The following is a 14,169-nucleotide window of genomic DNA, read 5'->3' on the forward strand; positions in this document are numbered from 1 at the left end:
CCATTGTGACGCTGTACATAGGTAGTGATCAATGTGCAGTGCACACGTGTAATGGTGTCCCCCCACTCACAAAGTCCGGGGAATTTGCCCTGAACGATGTGGGGGCACCTTGGCTAGTGCCAGGGTGCCCACACACTAAGTAACTTTGCACCTAACCTTCACCAGGTGAAGGTTAGACATATAGGTGACTTATAAGTTACTTAAGTGCAGTGGTAAATGGCTGTGAAATAAGGTGGACGTTATTTCACTCAGGCTGCAGTGGCAGGCCTGTGTAAGAATTGTCAGAGCTCCCTATAGGTGGCAAAAGAAATGCTGCAGCCCATAGGGATCTCCTGGAACCCCAATACCCTGGTTACCTCAGCACCATATACTAAGGATTTATATGGGTGTACCAGTATGCCAATGTGAATTGGTAAATTTAGTCACTAGCCTGTTAGTGACAAATTTGGAAAGCAGAGAGAGCATAACCACTGAGGTTCTGGTTAGCAGAGCCTCAGTGAGACAGTTAGGCATCACACAGGGAACACATACAGGGCACATACTTATGAGCACTGGGGCCCTTGAAATATGGGGGTAACAAGCCAGGCAAGATGGTAGTTTCCTACACAAGCATTATGTGATGGTGATGTTCTGTGTGACGTGTGACTACAGCAGCATGCATCATGTGATGGTGATGTTCTGTGTGACGTGTGACTACAGCAGCAGCACGCATCATGTGATGGCGATGTTCTGTGTGACGTGTGACTACAGCAGCAGCACGCATCATGTGATGGTGATGTTCTGTGTGACGTGTGACTACAGCAGCAGCACGCATCATGTGATGGCGATGTTCTGTGTGACGTGTGACTACAGCAGCAGCACGCATCATGTGATGGCGATGTTCTGTGTGACGTGTGACTACAGCAGCAGCACGCATCATGTGATGGCGATGTTCTGTGTGACGTGTGACTACAGCAGCAGCACGCATCATGTGATGGCGATGTTCTGTGTGACGTGTGACTACAGCAGCAGCACGCATCATGTGATGGTGATGTTCTGTGTGACGTGTGACTACAGCAGCATGCATCATGTGATAGTGATGTTATCCCTGTGTGACGTGTGACTACAGCAGCAGCACGCATCATGTGATGGTGATGTTCTGTGTGACGTGTGACTACAGCAGCAGCACGCATCATGTGATGATGATGTTATCCCTGTGTGATGTGTGACTACAGTACAAGCAGGCTTCATGTGATGATGGTGAGTTATCCATATTTGGCCCGTGATTACAGCAGCAGCATGCATCTTGTGATGTTATGGCAAGACACCGGCCAAATGGACATGCGCTTTTTAAACAAGTGCACAGGCAGCCCACCCTCCTCCCTGATGCTGGCACTAAGGTAGCCCTGCCCTGTCCTGACACTCTTCAAGGAAGAGGATGAAATACAAAATGGCCTGGAGGCATTCTTCCCAGCAGAGCAATGCTCCTCCGCTCTAGTGGAGGGGCTGCCCCTGCGTGAAAGAGAGGAGAGAGAGAGAGCCAGAAGGAGAGAGAGCGAGGAGAGAGACACAGGAACAGAGCGAGAGAGAGAAAGAGCGAGGGAGAAGGCGAAAGAGAGACAGACATAGGAACAGAGCAGGCAGGCACAGGGACCGAGAGAGACGAGAGATAGTGAATTAGGGAGAGAGCGAGAGAGATAAAGTGGGAGAGGAAAGAGAGTGTCACACAGGGAGAGAGAGAACGCGAGAGAGAAGAAGAGAGAGAGAGAGAGAGACAGACAGACAGACACAGGACCAGAGAAAGGGGGAGAGACTGTGTCCACGTCGAGCTGCTAAGGTCAGAAGGGTATTTCTAAGTTAGAAGGAGTACCCGAGCGACGGACGCGCCAGGACACTCAGTCTAAGAGCAGCTCGGCCACATGTAATATATTGTTCTTAAACACGAGTTAATCGAGAACATTGTTCATTGACATCTCTGAGGAGTCTATTATTTCCCCTTTAACAACCGAACCACCTGACCGAAATAGAACCCGAATGACGTCATTGAAATAATGCGCTCACATTATGATCAGTGGGGGGGTTGAATCATTCAGGCTGATCTCAGCTGCACTTTCTGCTAAGCCAGTCTCCCCCTCCCCCCTTTCTGGAAACAGGGATCAGTGAAGCCGGCGGAGCTCAGACAAAAGACTGAAGAAACCATAGGATGCGAGATTAATTCTCAGTATGCAGACTGTGGGGTGACGTACAAGGACTTCATTCACTTCATTTGTTTGGAGGAATATCAGTTGTTACCACGCATGCCTTTACAAAGCATTTACCACGCATGTAATACCACGCGGTATATTGTATGTCTTTATCATGCATTTTTCGTGGTTACTCTATATTTTCTACGGTGGGACTCTAAACACCCTATATTATTATAAATATATATATATATATAAAGACAGACACACACACACACACACATATATATATATACATATATATATATATATATATATATATACATAAACACACACACACACACACATATTTACATACAAACACCCACACACCCACGCACACACACACACATATATATACATACACATATATATATATATTTTTTTTCTTCACCACCCATACCTATGCCTTTCCTGGAATCCTAAAATCCCTCACTACCCCACCCTTCCCCATCTCTGCCCCCTAAAAAGCCCCATTACTCACCCATGGACCCTGAACACCCTTACATCCCTGGACCCTTGCCCATCCCTGACCCCTAAAAAACCCTTACTACCCTGCATGTGCCATTATTCACCCATGGACCCTGAACACCCTTATATCCCTGGACCCTTGCCCATCCCTGACCCCTAAAAACCCCTTACTACCCCGCATGTGCCGGTACTCAACCATGGACCCTGAACACCCTTACATCCCTGTACCCTTACTCATCCCTGTCCCTAAAAACCCCTTACTACCCCGCATGTGCCGTTACTCAATAATGGACCCTGAACACCCTTACATCCGTGCACCCTTACCCATCCCTGACCCCTAAAAACCCTTACTGCCCCGCATGTGCCGTTACTCAATAATGGACCCTGAACACCCTTACATCCGTGCACCCTTACCCATCCCTGACCCCCTAGAAACCACTTACTACCCCGCATGTGCCGTTACTCACCCATGGACCCTGAACACCCTTACATCCGTGCACCCTTACCCATCCCTGACCCCTAAAAACCCCTTACTACCCTGCATGTGCGGTTACTCAATAATGGACCCTGAACACCCTTGCATCCCTGCACCCTTGCCCATCTCTGACCCCTAAAAACCCTTACTGCCCCGCATGTGCTGTTACTCAACCATGGACCCCGAACACCCTTACATCCCTGCACCCTTGCCCATCTCTGACCCCTAAAACCCCTTACTACCCCGCATGTGCCGTTACTCAACCACAGACCCTGAATACCCTTACATCCCTGCACCCTTGCCCATCCCTGCACCCTAAAAACCCCTTACTGCCCCGCATGTGCCAATACTCACCCATGAACCCTGAACACCCTTACATCCGTGCACCCTTGCCCGTCTCTGACCCCTAAAAACTCCTTACTACCCCGCATGTGCCGTTACTCAACCATGGACCCTGAATACCCTTGCATCCCTGCACCCTTGCCCATCCCTGCACCCTAAAAACCCCTTACTGCCCCGCATGTGCCGTTACTCAACCATGGACCCTGAATACCCTTGCATCCCTGCACCCTTGCCCATCCCTGCACCCTAAAAACCCCTTACTGCCCCGCATGTGCCGTTACTCAACCATGGACCCTGAATACCCTTGCATCCCTGCACCCTTACCCATCCCTGCACCCTAAAAACCCCTTACTACCCCGCATGTGCTGTTACTCAACCATGGACCCTGAATACCCTTGCATCCCTGCACCCTTACCCATCCCTGCACCCTAAAAACCCCTTACTGCCCAGCATGTGCCGTTACTCAACCATGGACCCTGAATACCCTTGCATCCCTGCACCCTTACCCATCCCTGCACCCTAAAAACCCCTTACTGCCCCGCATGTGCCGTTACTCAACCATGGACCCTGAATACCCTTGCATCCCTGGACCCTTGCCCATCTCTGACCCCTAAAACCCCTTACTACCCCGCATGTGCCGTTACTCAACCACAGACCCTGAAAACCCTTACATCCCTGCACCCTTGCCCATCCCTGCACCCTAAAAACCCCTTACTGCCCCGCATGTGCCAATACTCACCCATGAACCCTGAACACCCTTACATCCGTGCACCCTTACCCATCCCTGACCCCTAAAAATCCCTTACTACCCGCATGTGCCGTTACTCAACCATGGACCCTGAACACTCTTACATCCCTGCACCCTTGCCCGTCTCTGACTCCTAAAAACCCCTCACTACCCTGCATGTGCCGTTACTCAACAATGGACCCTGAATACCCTTACATCCCTGCACCCTTGCCCATCCCTGCACCCTAACAACCCCTTACTACCCGCATGTGCTATTACACAACCATGGACCCTGAACACCCTTACATCCGTGCACCCTTACCCATCTCTGACCCCTAAAAACCCCTTACTACCCCGCCTGTGCCGTTACTCATCCATGGACCCTGAACACCCTTACATCCCTGCACCCTTACCCATCCCTGACCCTTAAAAACTCCTTACTACCCCGCATGTGCCGTTACTCAACCATGGACCCTGAATACCCTTGCATCCCTGCACCCTTGCCCATCCCTGCACCCTAAAAACCCCTTACTGCCCCGCATGTGCCGTTACTCAACCATGGACCCTGAATACCCTTGCATCCCTGCACCCTTGCCCATCCCTGCACCCTAAAAACCCCTTACTGCCCCGCATGTGCCGTTAATCAACCATGGACCCTGAATACCCTTGCATCCCTGCACCCTTACCCATCCCTGCACCCTAAAAACCCCTTACTACCCCGCATGTGCCGTTACTCAACCATGGACCCTGAATACCCTTGCATCCCTGCACCCTTACCCATCCCTGCACCCTAAAAACCCCTTACTGCCCCGCATGTGCCGTTACTCAACCATGGACCCTGAATACCCTTGCATCCCTGCACCCTTACCCATCCCTGCACCCTAAAAACCCCTTACTGCCCCGCATGTGCCGTTACTCAACCATGGACCCTGAATACCCTTGCATCCCTGGACCCTTGCCCATCTCTGACCCCTAAAACCCCTTACTACCCCGCATGTGCCGTTACTCAACCACAGACCCTGAATACCCTTACATCCCTGCACCCTTGCCCATCCCTGCACCCTAAAAACCCCTTACTGCCCCGCATGTGCCAATACTCACCCATGAACCCTGAACACCCTTACATCCGTGCACCCTTACCCATCCCTGACCCCTAAAAACCCCTTACTACCCCGCATGTGCCGTTACTCAACCATGGACCCTGAACACTCTTACATCCCTGCACCCTTGCCCGTCTCTGACTCCTAAAAACCCCTCACTACCCTGCATGTGCCGTTACTCAACAATGGACCCTGAATACCCTTACATCCCTGCACCCTTGCCCATCCCTGCACCCTAACAACCCCTTACTACCCGCATGTGCTATTACACAACCCTGAACACCCTTACATCCGTGCACCCTTACCCATCTCTGACCCCTAAAAACCCCTTACTACCCCGCCTGTGCCGTTACTCATCCATGGACCCTGAACACCCTTACATCCCTGCACCCTTACCCATCCCTGACCCTTAAAAACTCCTTACTACCCCGCATGTGCCGTTACTCAACCATGGACCCTGAATACCCTTGCATCCCTGCACCCTTGCCCATCCCTGCACCCTAAAAACCCCTTACTGCCCCGCATGTGCCGTTACTCAACCATGGACCCTGAATACCCTTGCATCCCTGCACCCTTGCCCATCCCTGCACCCTAAAAACCCCTTACTGCCCCGCATGTGCCGTTACTCAACCATGGACCCTGAATACCCTTGCATCCCTGCACCCTTACCCATCCCTGCACCCTAAAAACCCCTTACTACCCCGCATGTGCCGTTACTCAACCATGGACCCTGAATACCCTTGCATCCCTGCACCCTTACCCATCCCTGCACCCTAAAAACCCCTTACTGCCCCGCATGTGCCGTTACTCAACCATGGACCCTGAATACCCTTGCATCCCTGCACCCTTACCCATCCCTGCACCCTAAAAACCCCTTACTGCCCCGCATGTGCTGTTACTCAACCATGGACCCTGAATACCCTTGCATCCCTGGACCCTTGCCCATCTCTGACCCCTAAAACCCCTTACTACCCCGCATGTGCCGTTACTCAACCACAGACCCTGAATACCCTTACATCCCTGCACCCTTGCCCATCCCTGCACCCTAAAAACCCCTTACTGCCCCGCATGTGCCAATACTCACCCATGAACCCTGAACACCCTTACATCCGTGCACCCTTACCCATCCCTGACCCCTAAAAACCCCTTACTACCCCGCATGTGCCGTTACTCAACAATGGACCCTGAACACTCTTACATCCCTGTACCCTTACTCATCCCTGTCCCCTAAAAACCCCTTACTACCCCGCATGTGCCGTTACTCAACCACAGACCCTGAATACCCTTACATCCCTGCACCCTTGTCCATCCCTGCACCCTAAAAACCCCTTACTGCCCCGCATGTGCCAATACTCACCCATGAACCCTGAACACCCTTACATCCGTGCACCCTTACCCATCCCTGACCCCTAAAAACCTCTTACTACCCCGCATGTGCTATTACACAACCATGAACCCTGAACACCCTTACATCCGTGCACCCTTACCCATCCCTGACCCCTAAAAACCTCTTACTACCCCGCCTGTGCCGTTACTCAACCATGGACCCTGAACACTCTTACATCCCTGCACCCTTGCCCATCCCTGCACCCTAACAACCCCTTACTACCCGCATGTGCTATTACACAACCATGGACCCTGAACACCCTTACATCCCTGCACCCTTACCCATCTCTGACCCCTAAAAACCCCTTACTACCCCGCCTGTGCCGTTACTCATCCATGGACCCTGAACACCCTTACATCCGTGCACCCTTACCCATCCCTGACCCTTAAAAACCCCTTACTGCCCCGCATGTACCAATACTCACAGATGGACCCTGAACACCCTTACATCCCTCCACCCTTACCCATCCCTGCACCCTAAAAACCCTTACTGCCCCGCATGTGCCTTTACTCAACCATGGACCCTGAACACCCTTACATCCCTGCACCCTTACCCATCCCTGACCCCTAAAAGCCCCTTACTACACAGCATGTGCTATTACACAACCATGGACCCTGAACACCCTTACATCCCTGCACCCTTACTCATTTCTGACCTCTAAAAACCCCTTACTACCCCCATGTGCCGTTACTCATCCATTGACCCCGAACACCCTTACATCCCTGCACCCTAAAAAACCCTTACTACCCTGCATGTGCCGTTACTCACCCATGGACCCTGAACACCCTTACATGCCTGCACCCTTGACCATCCCTGCACCCTAAAAACCCCTTACTACCCCGCATGTGCCATTACTCACCCATGGACCCTGAACACCCTTACATGCCTGCACCCTTACCCATCCCTGACCCCTAAAAACCCCTTACTACCTAGCATGTGCTATTACTCAACCACAGACCCTGGACACCCTTACATCCCTGCAACCCTACGCATCTCTGATCCCTAAAAAACCCTTACTACCCCACATGTGCCATTACTCAACCATGGACCCTGAACACCCTTACATCCCTGCACCCTTACCCATCCCTGCACCCCTAAAAACCCCTTACTACCCGCTTGTGCTATTACTCAACCATGGACCCTGAACACCCTTACATCCCTGCACCCTTGCCCATCTCTGAGCCCTATAAACCCCTTACGACCCCGCATGTGCCATTACTCAACCATGGACCCTGAACACCCCTACATCCCTGCACCCTTGACCATCCCTGCACCGTAAAAACCCTTCCTATCCTTACTTACCCCTAACCTTTCCCAGTCCTGAAGCATGAACCCTAAACATCCATGCAACCTCATATGCACCCTAAAATCCTTTACTGCCTTTTAGTACCCCCTACCCTTACCTATCCCTGAACCTTAAAACATCTTTACTACTCCTTACTTGCCCTACTCTTATCCAACCCAGAAACCTAAAAATCCTGATACTCGAGTACCCCTACTGATCCTTTAACTTTTGAAAACACTTACACCCTTTAATTCCCTTGTGTAAATATCTTTAAGAACACCAGTGTGGTAAAGTCCCATTGTGTAAAGTGCCATAAAATGGCCTGTGAGGTACCTGATGCTCAGACCAGGCATCTTTGGCCTTGTGATTGTAAGAATAATCAACACTGCCCCAAATACTGCCCTTTACCAGATTACAAGGGGACATCTGGCCCTGAAACAATGGCCCTGATTTCAGAAAAGTGGCACTGCATCCAATGCAGCGCAACTTTTCTTGTGCCCCTTAGTGCCCCCCTAATGCCACCATTTGTGCACTGTATAAACATACTGCACCCCATGGCAGTAGTTAGGGAACCAGTGTCAACATTTTTGACGTTAGTTTGGTGCTTTGCAAGATTAGCGTAAAAAATGTTGCCGCTAATCCTGCAAAGCACATTGGGGCCCATTAAAAACAATGGTGTGCCTCCTTTTAACACCTGCTCTGTGCAGGCATTAAAAGTGCCGAAAAAAATGCTACAAAGAAATCTTTTAGATTTCTTTTCCCTATTTTTTCGGCCCCCTGAATGGAGGAACGCCCCTCTTGCATACATTATGCCTGGTGCAGGCATATTGTGGCACCAGGGGTTACAAAGTGGCACAATGCATGCATTGCACCACTTTGTAAATCTGGTGTGGCGATTTTGGCCTCATTGTGCCACATTAGCATAAAATAAATGACCTTAATGTGGTGCACAGAGGCGCTAGGGGCTCTTAAACCAGGGCCAAAATGTAATTGCCAAGTCGACTAAGGATTGCTTTCTTAAGCCAAACTCCAAACTGATCTGAAACTGTTTGTGGAACATAGGTGTACCAATATGGACCCAACCAAGCACAGAAGACTGAGCAATGTCTCGCCACCTTCCAAGTCCACCAAGAAATGCTTCATAGGTGTAAGTGGAGTACTGTAAAAGTAGTTTTCCTCACAGGGGCAGATTTACAGTTTTTCCCTATTCACAAAACAGAGCAGCAGTTGTGTTTTTTAGGTTAAATAAGCTTTATTGTATTAATACAAAATAATTACAATAAATATGCATAAGAAAAAAATACATTTTAGGTATGGATAAAAAGACACATACCATTGAGGAAGAATTATTTGTAAAACAAACTATTAACATTTAGCTTGTAAAAGACTGTAAGCCAAGTTTGTAAATCTTATTAGCGCATTAATAAATGAAAGAACTTGATTAATAAAAGAACGCTCGATGGCTTCTTTGAGTGTTCTGACATTTGCCTCAACAAGTAATTTTGGTAGCTAGAAGTTCCGCAGTTTTAAGAGTTTTGGATAGGGACATATGATGGGATCTGATGTTTCGAGTTTGTACCCGCTGTTGCTCCTGAGAGTGAAGTTTCATGGTTTCTCACATTGAGCCAAAGGGACAGAGAGGAACAGTAGTACACTTGGTATTATGTCCCATTCACAGCTTTCCAGACATATGAGTGAGTGTGTCCTGTGCTGTTTTTAACAATTGCTATTTCCCCAGTGCGGAATTGTACTTAGAGCCAGATTTAAAGAGCCCTATTTCCACCAGAGCATCACTTTTGGTGATGCCTCGGTGGAGCGCTATGCACTGCGCCGTATTTACAAGGTGGCGTTAAGCCACCTTTTGTGGCTTAACGCCACCTTGTAAATACGGCCCCTTCACACGCAGCACTTTGGGTGGAAGGGGCGTGCAATGGGTGTTGTTGTGGGTGTTCCATAGCAACACCCATTGCATTTTGATGCTGCCCCAGATTTACGAGTTTTCGTAAACCTGAGGCAGCGCCAAAATCTAACGCCACCACAGGAGTGGCGTTAGCACAGCGCAACGAGGAGAAATGCTTTCATTTTTTGCTCTTTGCATTATGCAGCACACATAGAAAGAGCAAATCGCCATTGAAGACTGCTTTTGTGCAGGAAGGAGTCCCTTCGTGCACAAAAACAATCTCCCTCCACAGCGCAGCAATCTTTGCATGGTACAAAGGTGGCTGCCTTGGTGCTGGGCAGCAAATTTAGCGCTGGGAAACACAGGGATTCACCAGATTCTATTAAATACGGCGCATCCCTGCATTTTCATAATGACGGAGCACGGCGATGCCAAATGTGACACAACATCACGCTCTATCATTTTCTTTTAAATCTGGGCCTTAGTGCACAATTCTGCATGGTGAATGGCAACCCCATGTGCTTACACCCCCAAGTTTGAAGGGGTGATCCATTTCCCTTCTCATCCTGGAAAGGGATTTACTCAAGGCCATTGCTGGAGTAAATCTCCAACCATTTCCTCACTGCTAAAGAGTTGGATAAAACTTTGTGAACACACACAACATCACATGTCTGTGGGCATTAACAAACTATACCTTGTAACGCTCACTCCTGACCTCTTGCATGGGTTTACTAGTGCATAGTTGTACGTAATGGTGGTGTACCTGTATTCAATAGTAAATGAGTTTACAGCTGCCCAGACACAGTTTATGAATGCCGGGCACCCATAATATTTTGCACTCAATCAATCAAAAAAATGTATAAAGCGTGCTAGTCACCGGTGAGGGTCTCAAGGCCCTTGGGGGGGAGGGGGCAGGAGGGTCACTGTTCGAACAACCAGGTTTTGAGGTTCTTTCTGAAGAGCAGGAGGTCTTTGGTTTTGCGGAGGTTGGTGGAGGGGGGGAGTTCCAGGTTTTGGGGGCGAGGTAGGAGAAGGATCTGCCTCCTGTGGTGGTGCGTTGGATGCGGGGGACTGTGGCTAGGGTGAGGTTGGCTAATCGGAGGTTGCCGGTGGGAGTGTGGAAGTTCACTCTTTCGTTGAGGTATGTCGGGCCGGTGTTGTGGAGGGATTTTTGTGCGTGGATGAGGATCTTGAATAGGATTCTCTTGTTTATGGGGAGCCAGTGAAGGGTTTTGAGGTGTGGTGAGATTCGTTCGTGGCGGGGGAGGGCAAGGACGAGGTGTGCGGCTGTGTTCTGGATTCTCTGGAGTTTGCCTGTAAGTTTGAGTGTGGTGCCAGCGTAGAGGGCCTTACCGTAGTCTAGTCTGCTGCTGATGAGTGCATGGGTGACTGTCTTCCTGGTCTCTGGGGGAATCCATTTGAAGGATTTTTTTGAGAGTGCAGAGTGTGTGGAAGCAGGAGGAGGTTAGAGCATTGATTTGCTGTGTCATGGAGAGGGAGGGGTCCAGGATGATGCCGAGGTTGCGTGCGTGGTTTGCGGGCGTGGGTGCGGGTCCTGGGGCGGTGGGCCACCAGGAGTCGTCCCATACGGTTTTGTTGGGGCCGAAGATGATGATCTCGGTTTTGTTGGAGTTAAGCTTGAGGTGGTTAGTTGTCATCCAGTTGGCGGTGTTGAGGAGAGCTGCGTGTAGGTTGGTTTTGGCGGTGGTGGGATTGCGGGTGAGGGAGAGGAGGAGTTGGGTGTCATCTGCGTAGGAGAGGATAGTGATTCCATGTGATCGGAGGATGTTGGCTAGGGGGATCATGTAAATGTTGAAGAGTGTGGGGCTGAGACCCTTGAGGGACTCCGCAGATGATCTTGGTGGTGGTGGAGTGGAAAGGTGGGAGGCGGACTCTCTGGGTCCGGTCAGTGAGGAAGGAGGTGAGCCAGTCTAAGGCTTTGTGGCGAATTCCTATGTTGTGGAGGCGTGTGCGAAGTGTGTGGTGGCAGACAGTGTCAAAGGCTGCGGAGAGGTCTAGGAGGATGAGTGCGACGGTCTCGCCTTTGTCGACTTTGTTCCTAATGTCGTCAGTGCATGCGATGAGGGCGGTTTCTGTGCTGTGGTTCTTGCGGAACCCGGATAGTGGGGGGTCAAGAGTGTTGTTTTCTTTGAGGTAGTAGGATAGGCGGGTGTTGACTAGTTTCTCGGTGACCTTGGCGGGGAAAGGGAGGAGGGAGATGGGGCGATAGTTGGAGAGGATCTCAGGGTCGGCTTTGTTTTTTTTTAGGAGAGCGATGATATCTGCGTGCTTCCAGGGGTCAGGGTAGGTGGTGGACTCGAAGGAGGAGTTGATTATGTTGCGGAGTATGAGGGCGATGGTTGGGCTGGCTTTGTTGTAGTTGCGATGTGGACAGGGGTCGGAGGGGGATCCGGAGTGGATGGAGTTCATGGTTTTTTCGGTTTCTTCATGTGTGGTGGGGGCCCAGGTGGTGAGTGTTGTGGGGGAGTCATGAGTGGGGGTTGAGTTGGGTGAGTGGGGGGGTGTGTGGTGGGTGGGTGTGGTATGAAGCTGTTGTGGATTTCCAGGATTTTGTGGTGGAAGTGGTTGGAGAGGGCGTCACATAGGGGCTGTGTGTGTGAAGGGTCTATGTTGCTGGCTTTGGGTTTGGCTAGTTCATTAATGATGGTGAAGAGTTCTTTGCTGTTTTGAGAGTTGTTGTCAAGGCGTGTCTTGTAGTGGTCTCTTTTGGCGGTGCTTATGAGTTGGTGATGGGTGTGAATGGTGGCTTTGAGGGTGGAGAAGTTGGTTGGGGAGGGTTCTTGTCGCCATATTTTCTCCACTTGGCGGCATTTGCACTTGGAGTCTGGAGTCTTGGAGTTTGGGGGTGAACCATGGGGCGTTCTTGATGTTGCAGGTGGCGATGTGTTTTCTGAGGGGGGCTAGTGTGTCTGCGCAGGTAGTGATCCATTTCGAGAGGTTTGATTGCTCCTGTGTTGGGGTCGTTGGTGTGGGGGTGGGGGGTTGTGAGCCAGTTGGGAGTTCAGGCGTTCTGTGGGGATCTTGTCCCACATGCGGTAGGGTGTGGTGTTTTGATGGTGGTGTGTGGGGGGTTTGGCGAAGGAGAAGTGGATGCAGTGGTGGTCAGTCCAGAGGAGTTCGGTGGTGTGGGTGTAGGCTATGTGTTGGCTTGAGGTGAAAATTGCGTTGAGCGTGTGTCCTGCTGAGTGGGTGGGTGCGGTGACCAGTTGTTTGAGTCCGAGGTTGGTGAGGTTGTCTATGAGGAAGGTAGAGTTGTGGTCTTGTAGGTTCTCCAAGTGAAAGTTGAAATCATCGAGGAGGATGTAGTCTGTGGAGGTGAGGGCGTGTGAGCTGATTGTGTCGGCGATGGCGTCGCAGAAGGCGGGGCGTGGTCCTGGTGGTCTGTAGATTAGTGTACCTCTGAGGGTGGAGTTGTTGTTCATTTGGATTAAGAATTGCTTGTGTTCTGTGTTATCGATAGTGTCTTGGGAGCTGGTGGTGACTTTGATGGTGTCCCTGTGTAGGATGGCGATGCCACCCCCTGGCATGTTGAGGCGGTCTTTGCGTTGTAGTTTGTATCCCTTGGGGCGGTGATGGCTATGTCTGGTTCCGAAGAGGGGTCGGTCCAGGAAGGCGATGTCAGGTGAGTGTGATGTAAGGAATTAATTTACGAACACAAGTGCTTTTGTGAATAGAACCCATGGGGTTGTTTTGTAACAACATGGACTGGATGGGAGGGTGGGGGGTGATTTTCCAGTGCTTAATTTATCAAAGAAGATAAGTGCAGGGGCCCAAATATTTTTGGGAGCCACCCACCAGCCACGGGCACTGCTGAATGCACCAGTCGGCTTGGCTTCATTCCACCTCACGCCCCTTTCTTTCACCACTCATCACTTTTTGTCTATCTCACTCTCACAGATTATTTTTTGTCCTTATTCTCTTTTGCCATTCTTTTGCTATTTTGCAGTTGTTTTTTGTTATCTTTTTATCTCCCTTTCACTCTGTTCCTCGCGTCAAAGTTTGATGACGAAAAGAAACTTCCAAGAATGAGTGCTGGTGCCACCAATGTGCCACCAGCACTTATGATGTCCTGTGTGGTATTTGGCCTTAACCTTCAACCAACCCAGTGTGAATTTTTTTAGTGGCTGTTGTGTTTTCATAGAGCGAGAGAAAGAACATGGTTGTGTCTGTGTGCGTTGTGTAAGTGTCTGTTTATAGGGGATCCTCATCAACGCGTAAGTCAGTGTCTCTGAGTGTGTGCTGATATTTGCCTGTCCTAAA

The sequence above is a fragment of the Pleurodeles waltl genome, chromosome 9, assembly GCF_031143425.1.
Source record: "Pleurodeles waltl isolate 20211129_DDA chromosome 9, aPleWal1.hap1.20221129, whole genome shotgun sequence".
NCBI classification, from domain to species: Eukaryota; Metazoa; Chordata; class Amphibia; order Caudata; family Salamandridae; genus Pleurodeles; species Pleurodeles waltl.